This window comes from Amblyomma maculatum, chromosome 3 (genome assembly GCF_055883805.1).
Source record: "Amblyomma maculatum isolate TAMU_Amacu chromosome 3, ASM5588380v1, whole genome shotgun sequence".
Classification (NCBI taxonomy): Eukaryota; Metazoa; Arthropoda; class Arachnida; order Ixodida; family Ixodidae; genus Amblyomma; species Amblyomma maculatum.
Genome location: NC_139346.1, coordinates 60,801,561 through 60,814,228, shown reverse-complemented (window position 1 = coordinate 60,814,228; position 12,668 = coordinate 60,801,561).

Here is a 12,668-nt window from a genome sequence, read left to right as displayed (position 1 = left end):
CTACTCTGAAGTGCACAAGAGAATATTCCGGTCGCGTGCGCGGTCCTTCCTCTCTTGGTAGCGATTTGGTTTTTTTTGCAAGGTCAACTCTTCTCAAACGTGAAAAGAATGTGACGGTCACGCATTTTTCCTTACTTTTGTAATTTACGAACTTCAACTTCTGAGGCTGGGCACGCGCGAGCTAACAAAAAACAAGGGATGTTATTGCTCGAAATTGACTTAAATTGTTCCTCGTTATCAAATACGAATAACGTTTGATAAAGGTAAGATTTTGTGATCACTGGAACTGTCACATCCACTGCTACAACTATTACGCATGTTCATATTATTTCTACGCATATTATAGTTACTATACCATAAACAGTGATGTCATGGTTGCAGATCGCAAACCCAGAGTATGAAATAGGAAACAGAGACGTTGATTTGAGTTACGGTTGTGAAGAATACTCAAGGCATAATGTTTATATAGGGCATAACTATATATTTCTGGATAACGCACACTTGCTATTTGGAATACATTTTCGCAATGCTCTTAAACAAAATTTTAAACAGGATATTGCGTTGACTATGTAACACTAACTCGCCCACGCTTCCACTCCATCAAAAAATAAAGCAGGAAAAGATGCTATCGGCTATCGATATTTTTTGTTTTTTATGACGAGGGTTAAAAATGCTAAAATATTGCAATTCAGCTACCGAGTATTATAAGCCAAATTATTACTTTTTGAAAACACAAGCACACATAATAAGCGGCGTGCCGAAACGCACCAAATAAACTTTTACTCACGCATGGCGGGAGAAAAAACGTTTTGCCATTTTCTTTAAAAGTCCACGCGTCAATAAACTATAAAATTGTAAAAAACTAAAATTTTTGCCGGTGAGCAAGCACTACCAAATGAATCACAGCGCCGCGAAAAGCGCCTAATTTAACTCGCAGACTTTGCTCTGCTTCGGGTTTTGGAATTCTTAGTTGCCGCATGTGATTTCAGAATCAAACCGTACCAGTGCCGACACTAACGCGCATTGCCTTGTGCTCATACGCATATTTATACATTTACGCTTAAGTTATAGACAGGTATTCGAAACTGTGCTTAGTGCCAGTTTGGTAGTTTGAGCCGCGTTATGCTGTTAAAACATGGCCGTCGGTATTACATTAAGAGCTTTGCGTGTGGTGTCGTCATTCTTCTTCCCCTGTGCTGAACATGCTTTTAACCATGACCTGTCCTGCTTAGCGACCTCGCCAGCCCATGTCAGTCTGTTTTCGCACCAGAGCAAAAGTGGGTCACCAGCAGCTGGTGCTGAATATGTTTTTCTCTCTGTAGAGAATAGCAAGGAGAGATAAGAATGCCTTCCTGAACATACAGTGTCAAGCAGTTGAGGACAACAGCCAATTAAGGAACACAAGAGCTCTGTATAAGACAATCAAAGATATCAAAGGAAGCTTCTGTGCTAAGCTGGGCGTGATAAAGGACAAACGAGGCAAGGACCTCACTGAAGCCTCAGAGATAAAGAAGAGGTGGCAGGAATACACAGAAGAACTGTACAAGAAGGACCCGGATGTGCAAACCCAACATAGGATGGTTGTGATTACTGATCTCGAGCCGGGCATCCTGAAGAGTGAAGTTAAGTGGGCCTTAGCCAGCCTTGCTAAGAACAAAGCTAGCGGAATTGATGGTATTCCAGCTGAGTTGCTTCAAAACCTCAACCACGACGCTGTTAACACACTGCATACATTATGTCAAAAGATTTGGACAACCCTGCAGTGGCCACAGGATTGGAGGAGGTCAGTTTACATCCCCATTCCAAAGAAAGGCAGCGCCAAAGATTGTTCCAACTACCGCACGATCGCGCTTATTTCGCATGCTAGCAAGATGATGTTAAAAATCCTGCAAGGTAGGCTGCAGCAGTATGTGGATCGGGAGCTTCCGGACGTGCAAGCTGGGTTTCGCAAGGGCAGAGGAACTAGAGACCAAATTGCCAACCCTCGCTGGATCATGGAAAAAGCAAGAGAGTTCCAGAAACCCATTTACTTCTGCTTTATTGATTATGCGAAAGCGTTTGACTGCGTAGATCACAGCAGATTGTGGCAAGCTCTCCAGGAGATGGGAGTTCCAATTCACCTCATCTGTCTCCTCAGGAACCTTTATGAAGGGCAAGAAGCCACAGTCAGAACTGGGCATGGTCTTACTGATTGGTTTCCGATTGAGAAAGGGGTGTGGCAAGGCTGCATACTGTCGCCCTGCCTATTTAACCTATATGCAGAGTGCATCATGAGAAAGGCCGGTCTGGACGAGTCTTCAGCTGGAGTGAAGATTGCTGGAAAACGTATCAACAACCTTAGATATGCGGATGATACCACTTTAATGGCAGAAAGCGAAGTGGAACTCAAGAGACTTCTGATGCGCGTACAAGAAGAGAGTGAGAAGTTTGGGCTTAAACTGAACATTACAAAGACGAAGATCATGGCGTCTTGCCCTATCAAGTCCTGGAGCATCAATGGACAAGAAGTGGAAGCTGTGACAGATTTTCTGTTCTTGGGCACCAAGATTACCTCGGAAGGAGACTGCAGCCGTGAAATTAGGAGACGCCTGCTTCTGGGAAAGAGAGCAATGGTTAGCCTTGACCGCCTAGTAAACAGCAGAGACATTAGTCTGCCAACCAAGATCCGTATAACCCGTGCTATGGTCTTTCCAGTTGTGATGCATGGATGCGAGAGTTGGACTGTGAAAAAGGCAGACCGCCGAAGAATTGACGCGTTTGAATTGTGGTGCTGGCGAAGACTCTTAAGAGTTCCTTGGACTGCCAGACGATCAAATTAGTCGATATTGTCGACCATAAACCCTGACTGCTCATTGGAGGGTCAAATTCTAAAGTTAAAGCTCAGCTACTTTGGTCATCTGATGAGAAGAGAGGAGTCGCTGGAGAAAGATTTGATGTTGGGAAAGGTTGAGGGTCGCCGGAGAAGGGGTAGGCAGCGAACGCGATGGTTAGATGGCATTCTCTAGGCATTGCAGATGAAGCTATGTGATGTTAAGAAGATAGTGAGAGACCGGAAAGCGTGGCGTGACACGGTTCATAGGGTCACGAAGAGTCGGACACGACTGAACGACTGAACTGAACTGAACTGAGAGATAAGATAACGGGAGTGAACAGCCCGGCTTCCACACTACTAGAGGAGGAAAGCGTAAAGACTCTCCTTTCCCTAAACCAGTCCAGTTTTATCTACCCTCTCCATCTTCGACACATGAAATGTGTTGTGCTTCATGAAACAAGCCATTCTTGGCTTGTTGCAGCCAAGCTTCAGTCATGCGGCCTCGCGAGTCCCTGCTCAACTTTTGCCGAGTCATGGAGTCAACATCGCCTTTTGCTGGTGGCAACAATGGTTCAGTTCCATCTGCGCGCGTCTCTCAGCCGACTACCGCATATTGTGAAGCGACTTACATCGACGCCTGCCGAATCCTGGCTGTTTCCCACAGCAAAATGGACTTGATGCGTTCCCGTCGACAAAGCGTGTGCCTGCGCTGGCGCTTTTTCGTGAACATGGTGATAAAGAAAGCAGAGGAAATCATGTCTGCCTCGTGTCCTGATGACTCCTACAGTGACAGTGACTCTGATGAAGACGACATTGTTGTGCTTGTGTAAAAACGCGACTCCTTCGACAGCTTCGTTTGATGAGAGCAAAGCCGACAAGGACCCTGTGCCTGCTAAATGTGATCAATGCCGCCAACAACCCTCTCCCTGGAACTTGTATATAATTTCTATCCATGCCCATATTTTATGTCCGTTTCTAATTAAGCCAAGCTTGGGTAAATAATATATAGTTTCATTTCGAACTCTTTCTTGCTATTCATATTATTAAGGGAGGCTTTGCATGCTTCATTTTTTGTAAATTGCCTATTCTCGATGCACTTCGTATTTCCTTAATTGCTCTCAAAATAGTTGCCAGAAAAACACTGTTCTTTTTTCACGTGCTCGTTTGCTGCCTGTCGCAGTCCTTTTTCTCGCCGTACTCTCCAAATCTTGTTTGAATAGTTACCACGCAGGAACGAAGAAAGTAACAAATGTATACACTGATTTATTGTTGGTAGAGCATTCAGTAGTTATTTCAATATTGTTTCCATTATTCCTATACAGTAGGTTATGGCGGCTAATTTGGATGGAGAGTTTTCTTGTCCCTTCCGACTAAAGCTGCTTATAGCACTAACAGTTCACGTGCAAGAAAAATAGAAGGGTTCAATGGTGCTGAACCTAATATAGAGGGAAATCATGAGATCAGCTGCTCTAGTAGTCGAGGATATTTTCGATGAACATGCAAGTGGGAAACAACAAAGTGAAAAGCACCTTCAAAGGACTCTCAGGTCGAATCGACTTTCGCAATCGCTTTCACACACCTCATCTAAAAACAAAAGCGGCATTTTACGAGCCGCGTGTTACACAAATTCTTGCAAACTTTGGGTCGGTGAAAACCATAAGCATGTATTCGCAAGCGTTTCTCCCAAGGGCGATATAAAAAAATATTCAGCGCGCTGTTTAGGCCAAATTGACGCAGAATATGGAGGTAGACGCCTATTAGTAAGCAACAAAAATTGTAAACCCAATTGTTCTGCACAATTATACAGAAACATAAACTGGATGCGAATGCAAAATACGTACGTCCAAATAATGAAATTGACAATGCAAAAGATCGAAATTGGACACTAGAAAGGGGCGCCCTAAGCGCGTTCAAAATTATCCTAGTTCGAATTCTTCTTCTGGACATGTAGCTTCAAAACTGTCTCAACTTCCCTCCGGCTCTTTTAGTTGTTTCCGCTGCCGGACATACTCTGAAGTGCACAAGAGAATATTCCTGTCGCGTGCGTGGTGCTTCCTCTCTTGGTAGGGATTTGGAATTTATTTTGCAAGGTCAACTCTTCTCAAACGTAAAAAGAATTTGACGTTCACGCATTTTTCCTTACTTTTGTAATTTACGAACTTTAACTTCTGAGGCTGGGCACGCGCGAGCTAACAAAAAACAAGGGATATTATTGCTCGAAATTGACTTCATTTGTTCCTCGTTATCATATACGAATAACGTTTGATAAAGCTAAGACTTTGTGATCAATGGAACTGTCACTTTCCACTGCTACAACTATTACGCCTGCTCATATTATTTCTGCGCATATTATAGTTACTATACCATAAACAGTGATGTCATGGTTGCAGATCGCAAAACCAGAATATGAAATAGGAACCAAAGAGACGTTGATTTGAGTTGCGGTTGTGACGAATCCTCAAGGCATAATGTTTATATAGGTCATAACTATATATTTCTGGATAACGCACACTTGCTATTTGGAATCCATTTTCGCAATGCTCTTATAAAAAATTTTAAACAGGATATTGCGTTGACTATGTAACACTAACTCGTCCACGCTTCCACTCCATCAAAAAATAAAGCAGGAAAAGATGCTATCGGCTATCGATATTTTTTGTTTTTTTATGACGAGCGTTAAAATGCTAAAATATTGCAATTCAGGTTACCGAGTATTATTAGCCAAATTATTACTTTTTTAAAACACAAGCACACATAATAAGCTGCGTGCCGAAACGCACCAAATAAACTTTTACTCACGCATGGCGGGAGAAAAAACGTTTTGCCATTTTCTTTAAAAGTGCCCGCGTCAATAAACTATAAAATTGTAAAAAAACTATAGGTTTTTGCCGGTGAGCCAGCACTACCAAAGGAATCACAGCGCCGCGAAAAGCGCCTAATTTAACTCGCAGACTTTGCTCTGCTTCGGGTTTAGGAATTCTAAGTTGCCGCATGTGATTTCAGCCTCAAACCGTACCAGCGCCGAAACTAACGCGCATTGCCTTGTGCTCATGCGCACATTTTATACATTTACGCTTAAGTTATAGACAGGTATTCGAAACTGTGCTTAGTGCCACTTTGGTAGTTTGAGCCGCGTTATTCTGTTAAAGCATGGCCGTCGGTATTACATTAAGAGCTTTGCGTGTGGTGTCGTCATTCTTCATCTTCCCCTGTTCTGAACATGCTTTCAACCATGACCTGTCCTGCTTAGGGACCTCTCCAGCCCATGTCAGTTTGTAATTCGCACGAGAGCAAAAGTTGGTCACCACCAGCTGGTTCTGAATATGTTTTTCTCTCTGTAGAGATAAGATAACGGGAGTGAACAGCCAGGCTTCCACAAGACTAGAGGAGGAAAGGGTAAAGACTCTGCTTTCCCTAAACCAGTCCAGTTTTATCTACCTTCTCCATCTTCAACACATGAAATGTGTAGTGCTTCATGAAACAAGCCATTCTTGGCTTGTTGCAGCCAAGCTTCAGTCGCGCGGCCTCGCGAGTCCCTGCTCAACTTTTGCCGAGCCATGGAGTCAACATCGCCTTTTGCTGGTGGCAACAATAGTTCAGTTCCATCTGCGCGCGTCTCTCAGCCGACTACCGCATATTGTGAAGCGACTTACATCGACGCCTGCCGAATCCTGGCTGTTTCCCGCAGCAAAATGGACTTGATGCGTTCCCGTCGACAAAGCGTGTGCCTGCGCTGGCGCTTTTTCGTGAACATGGTGATAAAGAAAGCGGAGGAAATCATGTCTGCCTAGTGTCCTGATGACTCCTACAGTGACTCTGATGAAGACGACATTGTTGTGCTTGAGTAAAAACGCGACTCCTTCGACAGCTTCGTTTGATGAGAACAAAGCCGACAAGGGCCCTGTGCCTGCTAAATGTGATCAATGCTGCCAACAACCCTCTCCCTGGAACTTGTATATAATTTGTATCCATGCCCATATTTTATGTCCGTTTCTAATTAAGCCAAGCTTGGGTAAATAAACTATGGTTTCATTTCGAACTTTTTCTTGCTATTCATATTATTAAGGGAGGCTCTGCATGCTTCATTTTTTGTAAATTGCCTATTCTCGATGCACTGCGTATTTCCTTAATTGCTCTCAAAATAGTTGCCAGAAAAACGTTTTTTTTTTTCACGCGCTCGTTTGCTGCCTGTCGCAGTCCTTTTTCTCACCGTACTCTCCAAATCTTGTTTGAATAGTTACCACGCAGGAACGAAGAAAGGAACAAATGTATACACCGATTAGTTGTTGGTAGAGCATTCAGTAGTTATTTCAATTATGTTTCCATTATTCCTATACAGTAGGTTATGGCGGCTAATTTGGATGGAGAGTTTTCTTGTCCCTTCCGACTAAAGCTGCTTATAGCACTAACAGTTCACGTGCAAGAAAAATAGAACGGTTCAATGGCGCTGAACCTAATATAGAGGGAATTCATGAGATCAGCTGCTCTAGTAGTCGAGGATATTTTCGATGAACATGCAAGTGGGAAACAACAAAGTGAAGAGCACCTTCAAAGGACTCTCAGGTCGAATCTACTTTCTCAATCGCTTTCACAAACTTCATCTAAAAACAAAAGCGGCATTTTACGAGCCGCGTGTTACACAAATTCTTGCAAACCTTCGGTCGGTGAATACCATAAGCATGTATTCGCAAGCGTTTCTCACAAAGGTGATATAAAAAAATATATTCAGCGCGCTGGTTAGGCCAAATTGACGCAGAATATGGAGGTAGGCGCCTATTAGTAAGCAACAATAAATGTAAACCCAACTGTTCTGCCCAAATATACAGAAAAATAAACTGGATGCGAATGCAAAATTACATAAGTCTAAATAATGGAATTGACAATGCAAAGGATCGAAATTGGACACTAGAAAGGGGCGCCCTAACCGCGTTCAAAATTATCCTAGTTCTAATTCTTCTTCTGGACATGTAGCTTCGAAACTGTCTCAACATTCCTCCGGCTCTTTTAGTTGTTTCCGCCGCCGGACATACTCTGAAGTGCACAAGAGAATATTCCGGTCGCGTGCGTGGTGCTTCCTCTCTTGGTAGCGATTTGGTGTTTTTTTGCAAGGTCAACTCTTCTCAAACGTAAAAAGAATTTGACGGTCACTCATTTTTCCTTACTTTTGTAATTTACGTACTTCAACTTCTGAGGCTGGGCACGCGCGAGCTAACAAAAAAACAAGGGATGTTATTGCTCGAAATTGACTTCATTTGTTCCTCGTTATCATATACGAATAACGTTTGATAAAGCTAAGATTTTGTGATCACTGGAACTGTCACTTTACACTGCTACAACTATTACGCCTGCTTATAATATTTCTACGCATATTATAGTTACTGTACCATAAACAGTGATGTCATGGTTGCAGATCGCAATACCAGAGTATGAAATAGGAAACAGAGACGTTGATTTGAGTTACGGTTGTGACGAATCCTCAAGGCATGATGTTTATATAGGGCATAACTATATATTTCTGGATAACGTAAACTTGCTATTTGGAATCCATTTTCGCAATGCTCTTATACAAAATTTTAAACAGGATATTGCGTTGACTATGCAACACCAACTCGCCCACGCTTCCACTCCATCAAAAATAAAGCAGGAAAAGATGCTATCGGCTATCGATATTTTTTGTTTTTTTCTGACGAGCGTTAAAAATGCTAAAATATTGCAATTCAGCTACCGAGTATTATAAGCCAAATTATTACTTTTTTAAAACACAAGCAAACATAATAAGCGGCGTGCCGAAACGCACCAAATAAACTTTTACTCACGCATGGCGGGAGAGAAAACGTTTTGCCATTTTCTTTAAAAGTCCACGCGTCAATAAACTATAAAATTGTAAAAAAACTAAAGGTTTTGCCGGTGAGCCAGCACTACCAAAGGAATCAGAGCGCCCAGAAAAGCGCCTAATTTAACTCGCATACTTTGCTCTGCTTCGGGGTTTGGAATTCTATGTTGCCGCATGTGATTTCAGCCTCAAACCGTACCAGTGCCGACACTAACGCGCATTGCGTTGTGCTCATGCCCACAGTTTATACATTTACGCTTAAGTTATAGACAGGTATTCGAAACTGTGCTTAGTGCCACTTTGGTAGTTTGAGCCGCGTTATTCTGTTAAAGCATGGCCGTCGGTATTACATTAAGAGCTTTGCATGTGGTGTCGTCATTCTTCATCTTCCCCTGTTCTGAACATGCTTTCAACCATGACCTGTCCTGCTTAGGGACCTCTCCAGCCCATGTCAGTTTGTAATTCGCACGAGAGCAAAAGTGGGTCACCAGCAGCTGGTTCTGAATATGTTTTTCACTCTGTAGAGATAAGATAACGGGAGTGAACAGCCGGGCTTCCACATGACTAGAGGAGGAATGGGTAAAGACTCTGCTATCCCTAAACCAGTCCAGTTTTATCTACCCTCTCCATCTTCGACACATGAAATGTGTAGTGCTTCATAAAACAAGCCATTCTTGGCTTGTTGCAGCCAAGCTTCAGTCGTGCGGCCTCGCGAGTCCCTGCTCAACTTTTGCCGAGCCATGGAGTCAACATCGCCTTTTGCTGGTGGAAACAGTGGTTCAGTTCCATCTGCGCGCGTCTCTCAGCCGACTACCGCATATTGTGAAGCGACTTACATCGACGCCTGCCGAATCCTGGCTGTTTCCCGCAGCAAAATGGACTTGATGCGTTCCCGTCGACAAGGCGTGTACCTGCGCTGGCGCTTTTTCGTGAACATGGTGATAAAGAAAGCGGAGGAAATCATGTCTGCCTAGTGTCCTGATGACTCCTACAGTGACTCTGATGAAGACGACATTGTTGTGCTTGTGTAAAAACACGACTCCTTCGACAGCTTCGTTTGATGAGCATAAAGCCGACAAGGACCCTGTGCCTGCTAAATGTGATCAAAGTTGCCAACAACCCTCTCCCTGGAACTTGTACATATTTTGTATCCATGCCCATATTTTATGTCCGTTTCTAATTAAGCCAAGCTTGGGTAAATAAACTATAGTTTCATTTCGAACTTTTTCTTGCTATTCATATTATTAAGGGAGGCTTTGCATGCTTCATTTTTGTAAATTGCCTATTCTCGATGCACTTCGTATTTCCTTAATTGCTCTCAAAATAGATGCCAGAAAAACATTGTTTTTTTTTTTCACGCGCTCGTTTGCTGCCTGTCGCAGCCCTTTTTCTTACCATACTCTCCAAATCTTGTTTGAATAGTTACCACGCAGGAACGAAGAAAGGGACAAATGTATACACTGATTTATTGTTGGTAGAGCATTCAGTAGTTATTTCAATATTGTTTCCATTATTCCTATACAGTAGGTTATGGCGGCTAATTTGGATGGAGAGTTTTCTTGTCCCTTCCTACTAAAGCTGCTTATAGCACTAACAGTTCACTTGCATGAAAAATAGAAGGGTTCAATGGTGCTGATTCTAATATAGAGGGAAATCATGAGATTAGCTGCTCTAGTAGTCGAGGATATTTTCGATGAACATGCAAGTGGGAAACAACAAAGTGAAAAGCACCTTCAAAGGACTCTCAGGTCGAATCGACTTTCGCAATCGCTTTCACAAACCTCATCTAAAAACAAAAGCGGCATTTTACGAGCCGCGTGTTACACAAATTCTTGCAAACCTCGGGTCGGTGAAAACCATAAGCATGTATTCGCAAGCGTTTCTCCCAAGGGTGATATAAAACAAAATATTCAGCGCGCTGTTTAGGCCAAACTGACGCAGAATATGGAGGTAGGAGCCTATTAGTAAGCAACAAAAATTGTAAACCCAATTGTTCTGCACAAATATACAGAAACATAAACTGCATGCGAATGCAAAATTACGTACGTCTAAATAATGGAATTGACAATGCAAAAGATCGAAATTGGACACTAGAAAGGGGCGCCCTAAGAGCGTTAAAAATTATCCTAGTTCGAATTCTTCTTCTGGCATGTAGCTTCAAAACTGTCTCAACTTCCCTCCGGCTCTTTTAGTTGTTTCCGCCGCCGGATATACTCTGAAGTGCACAAGAGAATATTCCGGTCGCGTGCGTGGTGCTTCCTCTCTTGGTAGCGATTTGGTTTTTTTTGCAAGGTCAACTCTTCTCAAACGTAAAAAGAATTTTACGGTCACGCATTTTTCCTTAATTTTGTAATTTACGAACTTCAACTTCTGAGGCTGGGCACGCGCGATCTAACAAAAAAACAAGGGATGTTATTGCTCGAAATTGACTTCATTTGTTCCTCGTTATCATATACGAATAACGTTTGATAAACCTAAGATTTTTTGATCAATGGAACTGTCACTTTCCACTGCTAAAGCTATTACGCCTGCTCATATTATTTCTACGCATATTATAGTCACTATACCATAAACAGTGATGTCATGGTTGCAGATCGCAAAACCAGAGTATGAAATAGGAAACAAAGAGGCGTTGATTTCAGTTATGGTTGGGACGAATCCTCAAGGCATAATGTTTATATAGGGAATAACTATATATTTCTAGATAACACACACTTGCTATTTGGGATCCATTTTCGCAACGCTCTTATAAAAAATTTTAAACAGAATATTGCGTTGACTATGTAACACTAACTCGCCCAAGCTTCCACTCCTTCAAAACATAAAGCAGGAAGAGGTGTTATCGGCTATCGACATTTTTCACTTTTTTATGCGAGCGTTAAAATGAATGAATGAAGCCTTTATTGAAAGGAAGGGATGGCTCTCGGTCGCTGTTTGGGTTCTTGGGGAGTTAAGAGGGGTGGGAGTAACTTCGTCGTAACGGTTCTTCAAGCTGTTGCTTGTTGCTTGCCATGCGGCCGATCTTCGCGCTGTAAGTCGACCTCTCTCACACTACTCGAAGCAGGCCGCTCTCACTGCCGTATGTGGCAATGGAGTGTTGAATTTCGGTGCTTGATATAACCTGACCTGCCAATGTGGGCATGGCATGTCGTCGTGTGGAATATGCGTAATTTTGTTTCTTCCCCGTGAAAACGATGGACATTGCCATATAAGATGTTCTAGGTCTGCTGTACACTGTTCCTGACAGTGCGTGCATATGTTGTGTTTGAGTGTTTCGTGTCTTCGGAGAAACCACTTGTCAAGTATGTGCAGTGTGTAAGCAGCGTTTGTTATTATTTTGTCGAGAAATATCTCTTGTGGTCGAGTGAGCCAATTCGTTATAATATTGCAATTCAGCTACCGACTATTATAAGCTCATTTATTACCGTTTAAAAAGAAAAGCACGCATAATAAGCGGCGTGCCGACCCTTACAAAAATATTCGTTAACAGTCTTTAGAATTTGTATTAACACGATATTGACTCTATCAATATTGTACGTACTTTTAATCTCTATGGACAAGTGTAAATACGAAGTTCATACACGGTTACTTTTGTGTATTTAGATCAGTTCATATAAAGTTAGTACATAGCAAGTTGTTAGGCGAATATACTTCTCTGTATATACGCCTGTCAATATACAGCAGAGGCGTAGCCAGGGCTCTGTTTCGAGGTCAAAACACCTTCCGAAAGTTTTTGAACTCCTTTTTTCGGCATTTTTGGCAATTTTTTTTATCGATGCCATATAACGCCCTCGACAATTATGTCTGGTTATACCACTCATACACAGCTATTGCAATATATTGCTGCAATTTGGCATGTCAGAAAAAATGTTCAGATCGAAAGTATATACTCCCAATTAACTGACTGAGTGCATGCTGTTCATTGCAAATCATATTTGAATTATTATTTTATTTTTATTATGAGTAACATCTGTTAAAAAAAGGAATGGAAAAATACAATTGATAGGACCAATTGCAAGAATT